Consider the following 13,422-nt stretch of genomic DNA (forward strand, 5'->3'; position numbering starts at 1 on the left):
TTACTACTGTATACACATTCAATATACATAGAACTTATCTTCCTTATTCCAAATCTGCTTTTCCTACTACCTTCCTTGTATTGGTAATGGCATCACTATCAATTTGATTCAAGTCAGAAAGCTTAGAATATTCTTGACTTCTCCAATGCCCACATGTAGCCATTCATCAAGTTCTGTTGATTTTACTCCTAAAAAATCTCTCCTATCAGTCCCTTCCTCTCCTACCCCACTGCCACTGACCTAATCTGTGCCCTCATCATTTCTCACAAAGACCTCTCTCAGACTTCTTGCCAACTTTCTCTCTTAACTTGTCTGCCACACTGGCATCCAAGTCTCTCTCTAAAATCCCAATCTGAATATTCCTTTGCTTAGAAACCTTCATTAGCATTCATTACTTACAGAATCATTGCTAAATTCCTTAGCATGGAGTTCAGGGTTCTTTATAACCTAGAGTCTACATTTCCAAACTCATCTCCTATCATTCATTTCCATGCATCTTATATGCCAGTACTCAGGATTTCTTTTTTCAAATTTTATTCCAGCTGAACCATGTAATTCCAGGCCTCTGTTTTTGTTTTTCTTTCCTCATGCCTTTTCCCTCTACCTGGGATGCACTCACCACCTTCAATCACTAATAAACTCTATCTCATCTTAAATGATCTAACTCTCAAATATAACCTTTGCTCCAAAGCTTTCCCTTCATTGCTTCCACGAGCACCATCCCCATTCTAGGCACACAGAAATAACTGCTTCCTCATGTATGTTCCAATAAGCACTTCTCTTACAGAATTTATCAATTTATATCATATGTGATTTATATGCATATACTAATCACGGCTTATTGCCTGTTTCTCACATCCCTGCTAAGTATGTATCACCATGGTCTATACCAAATGACCCTGTTCACCCTCAAGATATGGCTAATTGGACCACAGGGGAAATTGTGCTTTACAATGGACAGATCTGATGGTCACCACATTAACCAAGTGGTCAAGCTTGACCTCAACAATAGTGGAATGGCTTGACATGATGTGCCTCCTGATGTGAGGCTGTGGGAATTACACACAGTGCTCATGTGATCTTCTTGCTAGATATGTTTCATCTGTAGGTCATCATTAAGGAACTATTCAAATAAATCCAGAACGTGGGGCATTGTTTAGAACATCTAGTCTGGACTCTTAAAAAGACTCAATGAAATGAACAAGAAGGAGTTAATAGGAACTTCATATCTACTCTGTGAATCTCTAGAGCTATGAGCCAGAACCCTGAGAATTCAAACCAGATAATAATTCCCTCCCTTGAATCCAGCAAAGACTCAAATCCTTTCAGAAGTGTAATGGATCTACACCTGTTCACTGCCATCCACTAGGGGGAAGCCAGGATTTCTTGTCACTGTCAAACAGCTTAACCCACACATTCCTGTCATCCTTGATCTCCTCCCAGAACATAAATTCATTCAGCTGTCTATTCTATTATTTCTTTTCCCCTGCCTGAATCTACCACTGGTCTCTTTATCTCTTACTCCTCCATTATACCTCTTAAACCTCCATTACATTTTAACAAAGCATGCTACAATTTAAGCTCCCTTCCCTGACTGTAACTTTCTTTTCTGACTTTAAAGAAGTTTATCTTTAACACTTTAACACTGGATACCACTTCTTTTGCCCTATCATCAAGTAGAGGCTGCTCTTTCTCCAACATCCAGTTTAGCTCTGGGTCAAGTGCTGGATGAGTGTCCTCTTCATTTCACACTATTTTTAGATCCTCACACAAGTAGTTGCCTGTGAAAACCTTGGTTTATGCCATCCAGCTCTGACCACACCTTCTTTGGTTGTGGAACTACCAAAATCTGCTAATATTCCTCCATTCAATGAAGATTTGACCTATGGTTAGTTCAGTATTCTCCACTCGAAGTCCTGACACTCTAGGGTATTTCAAATCTCCGTTAATGACCTATTCATCATTCTGGACTTTCATTACCTTCATCTCTACCTCCCATGACTTTTACTCCATTTCAGCGACACACTTCCACGCCAACACTCTGGAACTTCTAGTCACTCAGGACTAATTCCCTCTGAAATAAATTTGGTCACTAGATCATCTGACAGTATTTTCAGGATTCTTACCCTACCAATACCAATTCTTCAACCACCAACTCACAGACCCATCTACTTCATCCATATAAAACTCCCCTTGTCTTTGCTTTTCTTCCCTACCAAATTCAGATTTCATGGTCTAGCACTTCAACCCTCTGTTGCCAGTATCCTCAACTCCCATGTTTTGTTGCCTAACGCTTGCTTGGTGCACTGTTCTATAGAAAAGTGTACTTAATCAGATATGTTAACTATGCTGTTAAAATCTTTATCGCTTTTTCTGGTCTTCTTGAGGAATCAAACACTGAGGAAGATATGTTAAAATATCCGTGAAAGTAGTTTTTTTAAATTTTTATTTTCTATCTGCAGATTTTGCTTTATGTATATTGGGTATACAGAAGTTAGGACTTACTATATCTTCACGATGAGTTGAAACTTTTATTATTGGGTAACTGTTTCTAGGAATGTGTCAAACTTATTGCCTATTCTGCTTCAGTATAATACGTAAGCTCTTTATTGTTAAAATTTGCCTGCTAACTTTACTATGATTTTATATATTGTACCCTATAAACAGCATATATTTGTATATTTTTGTCTTTTATATATTGATTCAGTGTGAATCTCTGTCTTTGGAAATTTAGCTGTGTTTACATTTATTGTCTAAAGTTATTTTATATCTTTTGTCTGGATTTTCTCTATATTTTTATCTTTTTAACAGCTTTATTGAAATATAATTCACATATCATAAAATTCACCCTTTTATTTTTTTAAAAACATTTTATTGAGGTAACATTGGCTTATAACATTGGGTAAATTTCAGGTGTACATTATTATATATCAGTTTCCGTATAGAATGCATTGAGTTCAAAAACAAAAGTCTGGTTTTTATCTGTCACCATATATACGTGCCCCTTTACCTAATTCGCCCTTCCCCTCTGATAACCACTAATCTGTTCTCCTTATCCATGTGTTTATCTTCCACATAGGAGTGAAATCATACAGTGTTTGTCTTTCTTTGTCTGGCTTATTTTGCTTAGCATGATACCCTCAGAGATAATACCCTCAGAGTTCATCCATGTTGTTGCAAATGGAAAAATTTTGTCTTTTTATGGCTATGATTCCATCATATATATATATATACCACATCTTCTTTAACCATTCATTAGTGGATGGGCACTTGGGTTGCTTCCATGTCTTGGCAATTGTGAATAATGCTGTGATGAACATAGGGGTGCATAAGTCTCTCTGGATTGTTGATTTCAAGTTCTTTGGATAAACAGCCAGTAGTGGGATAGCTGGATCATATGGTATTTCTATTTTTAATTTTTTGAGAAATCTCCAAACTATTTTCCATAGTGGCTACACCAGTTTGCATCCCCACCAGCAGCGTATGAGGGTTCTCTTTTCTCCTCATCCTCTCCAACATTTGTTATTTCTTATCTTGTTGATTATAGCCATTCTGACGAGAGTAAGGTGAAATCTCACGGTAATTTTGTTTTACATTTCCCTAATGATTAGCGATGTTGAACATCTTTTCATGTGCCTGTTGGCCATCTGGATGTCTTCTTTGGAAAAATGTCTATTCATATCCTCTGCAATTTTTTGATTGGGTTGTTTTGTTGTTGAGTTGTATGAGTTCTTTATATATTTTGGAAATTGACCCTTTGTCAGATATATGATTTGCAAACATTTTCTCCCAGTTGGTGTATTGTCTTTTCATTTTGTTAATGATTCCTTTGCCTTGCAGAAGCTTTTTAGTCTGATGTAGTCCCGTTTGTTTATTTTTTCTTTTTTCTTTCTTGCCTGAGTAGATATGGTATTTGAAAAGATACTGCTAGGACAAATATCAAAGAGTGTACTGCCTATATTTTATACAAGGAGTTTTATGGTTTCAGGTCTTACATTCAAACCATTAATCTATTTTGAGTTAATTTTTGTGTATGGTGTAAGCTAATGGTCTACTTCCATTCTTTTGCATGTGGCTGTCCAGTTTTCCCAACACCATTTATTGAAGATACTTTCCTTTCTCCATTGTATGTTCTTGGCTCCTTTGTCAGAAATTAGCTGTCCATAGATTTGAGGGTTTATTTCTTGGTTTTCAACTCTGTTCTACTGATCTGTGCAGCTGTTTTTGTGCCAGTACCATGCTGTTTTGATTACTATAGCTTTGTAGCATATTTTGAAGTCAGGGATTGTGATGCCTGCAGCTTTATTCTTTTTTTCCAGAATTGCTTTAGCTATTCAGTGTCTTTTGTGGTTCCATATAAATTTTAGGATTCTTGTTCTGTTTCCATGAAGAATGTCATTGGGATTCTGATTGGGATTGCATTGAATCTGTAGATTGTTTTAGGTAGTATGGACATTTTAACTACGTTTATTCTTCCAATGGAATATCTTTCCATTGCTTTATGTTTTCTTCAATTTCTTTCAGTAATAGTGAAAAATCTATACAGTTTTCAGTGTATAGGTCTTTCACCTCCTTGGTTAAATTTATTCCTAGATATTTTGTTCTTTTTGCTGCGATTATAAATGGGATTATATTCCTGACTTCTCTTTCTGCTACTTTGTTATTAGTGTATAGAAATAGAACTGATTTTTGTAAGTTGATTTTGTACCCTGCAACTTTGCTGCAGTTGTTGATTATTTCTAATAGTTTTCTGGTGGATTCTTTAGGGTTTCCTATAAATAGAATCATGTTATCTGCAAACAGTGAGAGTTTTACTTCTCCCTTTCCAATTTGGATCTCTTTTATTTCTTTTTCTTGCCTAATTGCTCTGGCCAAAACCTCCAGTACTATGTTGAGTAAGAATAGTGAGAGTGGGCACCCGTGTCTTGTTCCTGTTTTCAGAAGGATGGCTTTCAGTTTTTCACCATTAAGTATGATGTTGGCTATGGGTTTCTCACATATGGCCTTTATTATGTTGAGGTACTTTCCTTGTATACCCATTTTATTGAGAATTTTTATCATAAATGGATGTTAGATCTTGTCAAATGCTTTCTCTGCATCTATTGCATTGATCATCTGATTTTTATTCCTCATTTTGTTAACGTGGTATATCACATTGATTTGCAGATATTGAACCATCCCTGCATCCCTAGTATAAATCTCACTTGATCATGGTTTATGATCCTTTTAATGTATTGGTATATTCGATTTCCTGATACTTTGCTGAAGATTTTTGCAGCTATGTTCATCGGTGATATTGGTCCACAATTTTCCTTCTTTGTGTTGTCGTCGTCTGGGTTTTGGTATCAGGGTACTGTTGATCTCATAGAATGAGTTAGGAAGTGTCCTGCCCTCTTCAATATTTCGGAATAGTTTAAGAAGCATAGATATTAAATCTTCTTTGGCTGTTTGGTCTGAATTCACCAGGGAAGCAGTCTGATCCCGGACTTTTGTTCTTTTGGAAATTTTTTATTACTGTTTTGATCTCTTTACTTGTGATTGGGCTAGTCAGATGGTCTTTTTCTTCTTGATCCAGTTTTGGGAGGTTGTATGATTCTAAGAATTTACCCATTTCTTCTAGGTTATCTAGTTTGTGGGCATATAGCTTTTCATAGTATTCTCTTATAGTCCTTTGTATTTCTGTGGTATCTGTTGTAATTTCTCCTCTTTGATTTATTTTATTTTATTTGAGTCTTCTCTTTTTTTTTCTTAGTGAGTCTGGCTAAGGGTTTTTCAATTTTGTTTCTCTTCTCAAAGAACGAGCTATTGGTTTCATTGATTTTTTTCTAGTTTTATTTCATTTATTTCCACTCTGATTTTTATTATTTCCCTCCTCCTACTGACTTTGGTCTTTGGTTTTTCTTCTTTATATAGTTCTTTTAGGTGTAGTTTAAGATTACTTATTTGAGATTTTTCTTCTTTGTTGAGGTACACCTGTATTGCTATAAATTTCCCTCTTAGTACTGCATTTGCTGCATCCCATAAGAGTTGGTATGTCCTGTTTTCATTTTCACTTGTCTCCAGCTACTTCCTGATTTCTCCTTTGATTTCTTCATTGATTTAATTGTTGTTCAGTAGCATGTTGTTTAGTCTCCACATATTTGTGACTTTCCCAGCTTTTTTCCTGTAGTTGATTTCTAGTTTTACAGCATTCTGGTTGGAAAAGATGCTTGATATGGTTTCAATCTTCTTAAATTAATTGAGGTTTGCTTAATTTCCCAGTATACAATCTTCGAGAATGTTAAAATCTATGCTTTCAAGGTGTACAAGAGATTTTAATATAGATACAGAGTTGTGCAACCATCAATACTATCAATTTTAAAATATTTTCATCACCACAAAAAGACACCTCATACACATTAGTATGCACCCCCACCCACCTCCACCCTGTCAACCCTAGGAAACTACTAATCTATGTTCTGTCTGTATAGATTTGCCTATTCTGGACATTTCATATAATATTTGGTCTTTTGTGCCTACCTTCTTGGCATGTTTTCAAGGTTTACCCATGCTGTGGCATGTATCAGTTCATCATTTCTTCTCATTGTCTAATAACAATGCATTGTACAGATATACAACTTCTTATTCCTTCACCATTTAATGGACATTTAGGTTGTTCCTGCTGTATGGTCACTATAAATAATGCTGCTATAAACATCTATGTACAAGGTTTTCTGTGAACATGTTTTAATTTCTTGAGTATATACTTAGGAGTGGAATTGCTGGGTCATATAGTAATTCTACATTTAGCCATTTGAGGAACTATCAGACTGTTTTCCAAAGCATCTGCATTATTTTACATTTCCAACAGCAATATACAAGGGTTCCTACTTCTCCACATCTACACCAACACTTGTTCTTATCTTTTTGATAATAGCCATCCTAGTGGGTATGAAGTGGTATCTTATTGTGGTTTTGTACTTAGGAATGTAAATGTAATGTTTTCTACATGGCTTGTGTCTTTTTACTTACCCTGTTCCTCAATTACTGCCTTCTTTTATGCTAAACAGATATTTTCTAATGTAACATTTAAATTCCTTTATTTCTTTTAATCTATTTTATTTTTAATTAATTTCCTACCGTTTGTCATGGGAGTTACAATTAACATCTAATTTTAAAGCAATCTAGTTCAGATTAATACCAATCTCATTTCAATAGTATTCAAAAACGTTGAGTCAATATTTCTTGTCCCCTCCCCCATCTTTTATCATTGTACAAATTACATCTTTATACATTACAAGCCAATCAGTGCAGTTTTCTAATTATTGCTTTATGTAAGAGTTTTAAATCAGATAGAAGAAAAGAGTTACAAACAAAATTACATTTACACTGAATTTTATATTTTTCTATGTAGTTAGCCTTTAAGGGTGCTCTTTATTTCTTCATGTGGACTCAATCTCCTGTCTAGTGTTTCTTCATTTCAGGTTTTAGTATTTCTTGTAGAGAAGGGCAGCTAATCATGAATTCTGTTTTTTATATCAGAATATCTTAATGTCTCTTTCACTTTGGAAGAATAATTTTGCTAGGTATACAATTTTTAGCTGAATGTTTGAGCACTTTGTCACCCTACTCCCTTCTGGCATCCATTCTTTCAGAGGAGAAATCAGATGTTAATCTTATTAAGGATACCTTGTACATACATTATCAGTCATTTTCCTCTTGCTGTTCTCAAGTTTTGCACATTGTCTTTTGACAGTTTGACTACGATTTGTCTTGAGGTGGGTCTCTTTGAATTTACCCTACTTGGATGTCATTGAGCTTATTGGATGTGTAGATTATTTTTATCAAATTTGGGAAGTTTTCAGCCATTATTTCTTCAAAATTGCTTACTAGCCCTCCCTTTATTTTCCCTCTGGAACTTCCATTACTTGTAAGTCACTATGCTTGATGGTGTCCTACAAGTGTCTATTCATTTCTTTTCATCTTTTTCTTTCTGTTCCTTAGACTGGATAATCTCAATTGTTCTACCTTCAAGTTTGCTGACTATTTCTCCTGCCAGATCAAATCTGCTTTTGAGCCTCCTCCTAAAAACTGCACTTTTCAACTGCAAAATTTCTATTTGATTCTGTCTCATAAATTCTCTTTATTGACATTCTCTATTTGGTAAACACCATTCTCATACTTCCTTTAATTCTTGAGATATGGGGTTTTTTTTTAGTTCTTTGAACATATTTATAATGGCTTATTTATAGTCATTGTGTAGTCTATTAAACATCAAGGCTTCCTCAGGGGTAGTTTCTATTTATCCTTCCTTTTTATTCCATGTACACCATACTCTCCCCTTTCTTTGTCCGTTTTGTACTTTTTTGTGTTGAAAACTAGACATTTTAAGTAATATAACGTGGCAACTGTGGAAATCAGATCTCTCCTCCCAAGGGTTTGTTGTTGTCACTGTTTACTGTTGTTGCTGTTGTTTGTTTAGTGACTTCCCTGAACTAATTCTTTAGAATTTACATTCTTTGGCTTTGTGGCCATTGAAGTCTCTCCTCAGAGACCTTAGTGGTCAGCTAGTGATTGTACAGAGACTACTTCAAATGCCTCAAACTAGCAAGCCTCTCACCCTTTGCTAAGGTGTTCTGTTTGTTGAGACATGCTTTCGACACTCTGCCAGTTTACTATTCTATCTTAGCCTTAACTTCCTGCTTGTTCAAAACTTCAAGGTCAGCCAGAGGTAAGAGATTAGGGTCTCCTCAGATCATTTTTGGGTATGTGCTCAGCTGTACACACGTTCCTCTAGCTCCCTACGAATACATCAGAACTTTTCAAAGATCCCCATGGACATTTCATTCCCCAGATTTTTACGCTTTTTGGCCTGCTGCTTGTTTGCCCTGTTATTGCCACCTCAGGAAGTTATGATGTTAAACAGCTGCCTCTAATTTTTTGTAAAGAAAACTATCCTGAAGATGGGGTTTTCCTCACTGAGCAAGCCATGAAGCAGCCAAAATATCAGACCACTCCTGATAACAAGGACTTTCCAGGTAACTGCCAAAAAAGTCAGTGTCATTTCTCTGGGGATGAGGGTATTTGGGAACTCCAAACCGGTTCTTCCCCCTTCTATATCTGCTAGGCTGCAGTTATTCACAGGTACACATGGTTCTGAGGCTGTTCGTTTTCAAGGCTACCCCAGAGCTCAGGAGAGGAGGATGGGAACAGGGCAAGTCAAAACTTCATAATGTTCAGTTTTACTGAGATTTAGCCATTTTTCTTAAATATATGCTCCTTGGATTGTTGAAAGTCTCTGGTAAATTTTCAGAGTTGTGAAAAAGTTAATTTTGACAATTTTTGCTGGTGTTCTCATTTCCTTTATGAGAGAATGGGTTTTTAGAGGTCCTTACTCCATCAACGTGTAAGTGCTTCTCCCATCATCCTCACATTCTGTGTGATTTTCCTTCTCATTCCATTTCCCCTTCTTATTTAGAATACTTTCTCTTTAATCTTTTAGTGGTTACCCTCAATATTTTCCCATGAATGTTTAAAGTCAAAAGTTAAACAACATATCACCTACTCCTGAAAAGACAAGCATCAAAGAACATTAACCCTGCTCATAACTTCCTCATAGGCATGTAAATATGGTCTGGTATTTTAATCATATATTTTCTTTAGCCACTGTTTTTATCACATAATACTGTCAATGCTTCCTTTGATTTACCCATATATTTACCTCTACCCTTATTTGTCATTTGTTCTTGAATCTCAGATGATCTCAGGGCATTTTCCTTCTGCCAAAAGTGCTTCCCTTAAAATTTTCATTAATGTGACCCTATAGGTGGTAAACAATCTTAGTTGTTATGTGTCTAAAAGAATTATTTTGTCCTAGTTTTTTAAAAATGGTCTCATTGACTATACAATTCCAGTTTGATAAGATTTTCTATCAGATACTGAGGATATTATTCTACTATCTTCTAGCTTTCATTGTTGTTTTATACAAATAAGCAATCAGCCAAATCACTTTGAAAAGATGCTTTGTAGCTCTTTTCACTCTAGGAGTTTTGTCTTTTGCTTTTCCTCTGATGTTCTATATTTTATCACAAGCTTTGCAAGTGTTGATCTCTTTTTATTTATTTGACTTGGGATTTTTGCGCTCTTTGTCTAAGAATTGTCCTTCTTTCATTTTGGAAAATTTCAGTTTTCATCTATTCAAATGCTTCCTCTCACCCATTTTCTTTCACCTCCCCTTTTATTTATGTATTTATTTATATTTTTCTGTGAGGAAGATTGTCGCTCAGCTAACATCTTTCCACTTAACGTCAAAGTCAAGCAAGGCAAGTTTCTTTGTCCTCTTCTGTACATGGCACAACCCTTTGAAGTCCAAGCTTCCTGTCACATTCTTTTAGACTGCCAACTTTAAAACATTTCAGGTTTTATCTCCTGTCTCCAAGTCATATGCAATTGTCAAAACAGAAATTTTGTCAGAAATCCACAGGCTAGTTTGCATCTATGGATTCCTTATTATTAGCACAGCAATGTCTTCAGCAATATATTTACTTTAATCCAGCATTCTTACGTACTTCTAGGAAGTGGGTGGTTCTCATGTTACTTCTTTTATAATAACATAGGAAAATGATATCTTGAAGCACTGTTCTAAGCATTTAAATCTCACTGAAATATTTGGATTGCACTACTACCAATATCACAGACAAAATTTTGATTGTACTATTTTGGCTTAACATATATTTTCTCAAAAATAATGGAAATGAATTAAGCTAAATAAAAGTAGCCCTTCATGGAACGTCTAAAATATGTGAAAACTGTTTACAAGTACCCTAAAACACTTCAGAAGCACCTACTTACCATTATCTAGATGATTTTTAATCAACCTTATCTGTATATCAAGCATTCCTCCAAATTTCCATCATAACCAGGAGCCTAGAAACATGCAGGTAAATAGACGGAAAGAAGTGAGTGAGAATTTCACACTATTTTGGTCTAATTTGTCAGTTTGTCTGAGTTTGTTAAACACCTGGCAGAAACCTAGCTGGTCCAAAACAGGACTCATTACAAATATCATTGTTACCAAAACTGCATTTTCAAAGCAGTGTTTTCAAGAGCCTGGGTAACATACAGAGAGATTAGCAGGTAGCTTTCTGTGGCAGTTTATAGTCTGTTTTTATCGGTCTTACTAGATGGGTCAACCAGGGAAAAAGCCTTGTTCTTAATGTAACTTTTTCTTGTATAAGTTATTTGTAAAGCTGCTCATGATTATTTTAGTTGAGATTGAGAAATGTGCCTAGGTCCTCCCTACTCAAAGTGTGTTCCATGGACCATCGGCATCAACCTCACATAAAAGCTTATTAGAAACACAAAATCTCAGGCTTCTCCCCAGCTCTAATGAATCAGAATCTGCATTTTAACAAGATTTCCAAGTAATTTGTATGCACACTAAAGTTTGAGAAGCACTGGCCTAGATGATTTTGGGAGGTTCACAGCTGGTTGACAAACTACATTCATAGTGTTGGTTACTATTAGAGAATAAGGCCTCAACCAGAATACTACATTGATAAAATGCTAAACAACACAAGGCATAAAGACTTAGATGAATACATAAACAGTGTGCTTACGAAATTCTGAGCATATAATCGCTAATATGCTAGACTGCAGAATCAACACTCAAAAATATTTGGAAAGGTCTCACAACTAACAAGATAAAATGTATGGAGAAAACTATAAAGGTTCAAAAACTAAGTTGTACAGATACAGAAGAAGAGAATCTGGCTCAACAGCAGTTCATATATAAAACACCTAAGCAAGACTTCCAAAGATCCTGCCAACGATGGAAAACTAGTACAATTACTAGCTTCTTCCCCAAAATTAATTCTAGAAAAACTATAGAAGGAACCATAGACTCCAAAAGCTATTTTTAAAAATCCTTGAAAACTCCTTGTGAAGACACAAACTGATGTATGTCAAGTGGGACAAGAGGCTGAAGTCTGGTGCAAAAGTTAGCTGGAGGCAGCAGTGAGAGGAATGTTTAGGAATAAAGAGGCTTATATTTTGGTTTTGCCCCTACTCTGCATGTCCTTGAGACAATCATTACACTACCGTAATGAGAGCAGGTGTATGTGACCACAGGGCTGTAACATCAGGGCAGTCAAATGAAACACGAATTATCAAAAAAGTCATGATCAAGTAGGACTTATCCCATCAATACAAGGTTGAGTCAACATCAGAAAATCTATTAATATAAATCGCTGTACATTAGACTAATGAATTAAATTACATTTGATGCAGAAAAATATTTGATAAGGTTCAACATTATTTATGATTATTTTTAAAAGTCTAGAAAACTAGGAAACTTGGTAAGTTCAAAAACTTACAGAAAATATTATATACTTAATGGAATAACATTAACTATATTTCTATTAAGACAAGCAGCCCACTATCATCACAGTTTAACATAGTATTGCAGGCCTTCACTAATGTTATGAAGAAATGAGAGGTTTAAGGATTAGAAGGGAGACCTTAAAGCCATCATTATTTGAAAATGATATGATCATTTACATAGAAGAATCAGTAGAATCAGCAAATCATTAAAACTACGAAGAGTTAAGCAAGATTTCCAGATACAAAATCAACATTTTCCCGTGCCAGCAATAACCAATTGAAAATATAATTTAAAAGGTACCATTCAAAATTGTGTCAAAATTATAAAATATCAGGGCATTAACTTAATCAGGAAGGCCCAAGACCTCTATGGAGAAAATAATAAATTCTAATAGAGGACACAGATGAGATGAATAGAGATACATTCCATGCTCTTGAATGGGACCATGTATTATAAATATATCAATTATTCCCAAATTAATGTTTAAATTCAATGTAATCTCAACTAAAATTCCAGTTGATTTTTTAAGAAAGTAAATAAATGTACTAAAAATGTACACAGTATAATAAAAGTCCATAAATTGCTATGTCAACCTTAAGAAACATGAAACGGCCATAATAACATTTTTTACATTTAAAAAAAAACTGTGATATTGTTGCAACAATCAAACAGACTTACAGAACAAAATAGAGCTCAGCGACAGACACACGTATATATGAGAATTTGGAATATCATAAAGGTGGCACCATAAATCACAGGAAAAATGATGGATTATTTAGTCAGTGGCGTTGAGAAAACATACTCTTTATATGAAGAAAAATAAATGACTCTTGTCATTGTGTTGCAATTAAAAAGTCTCTGCCTCTCAAGTTTGTCCCTGTAGTCAAAAGCAGGTCTGAGAATTCCATTTTGACCAATAATCCTTCTTTTTCTAAACTGTCCTTATAAACACACAATAATAGTAATAATATTTCCCCAATCACAACACATTTAAAAAGCATGTTAAGGGCCTGGCCCTGTGGCAGAGTGGTTAAGTTTGCGCGCTCCGCTGCAGGCGGCCC

General features: G+C 35.2%; 1 protein-coding gene across 2 annotated transcripts in view; it reads right to left on the reverse strand.

The window, feature by feature from the left end:
- IL13RA2 (interleukin 13 receptor subunit alpha 2) overlaps positions 1 to 13,422 on the reverse strand; it is an 85,832-nt gene that overhangs the window by 61,680 nt on the left and 10,730 nt on the right. The window contains exon 4 of one of the 2 annotated variants that reach the window (XM_070258491.1): positions 10,831 to 10,905. The exons of the other annotated variant lie outside the window; for it this stretch is intronic. The gene's annotated coding sequence lies outside the window, so the exon portion shown is untranslated. The remainder of the gene's footprint in view (positions 1 to 10,830; positions 10,906 to 13,422) is intronic. 2 annotated transcript variants of the gene reach the window in all.

The sequence above is a fragment of the Equus caballus genome, chromosome X (genome assembly GCF_041296265.1).
Source record: "Equus caballus isolate H_3958 breed thoroughbred chromosome X, TB-T2T, whole genome shotgun sequence".
In the NCBI taxonomy this organism is placed as follows: domain Eukaryota; kingdom Metazoa; phylum Chordata; class Mammalia; order Perissodactyla; family Equidae; genus Equus; species Equus caballus.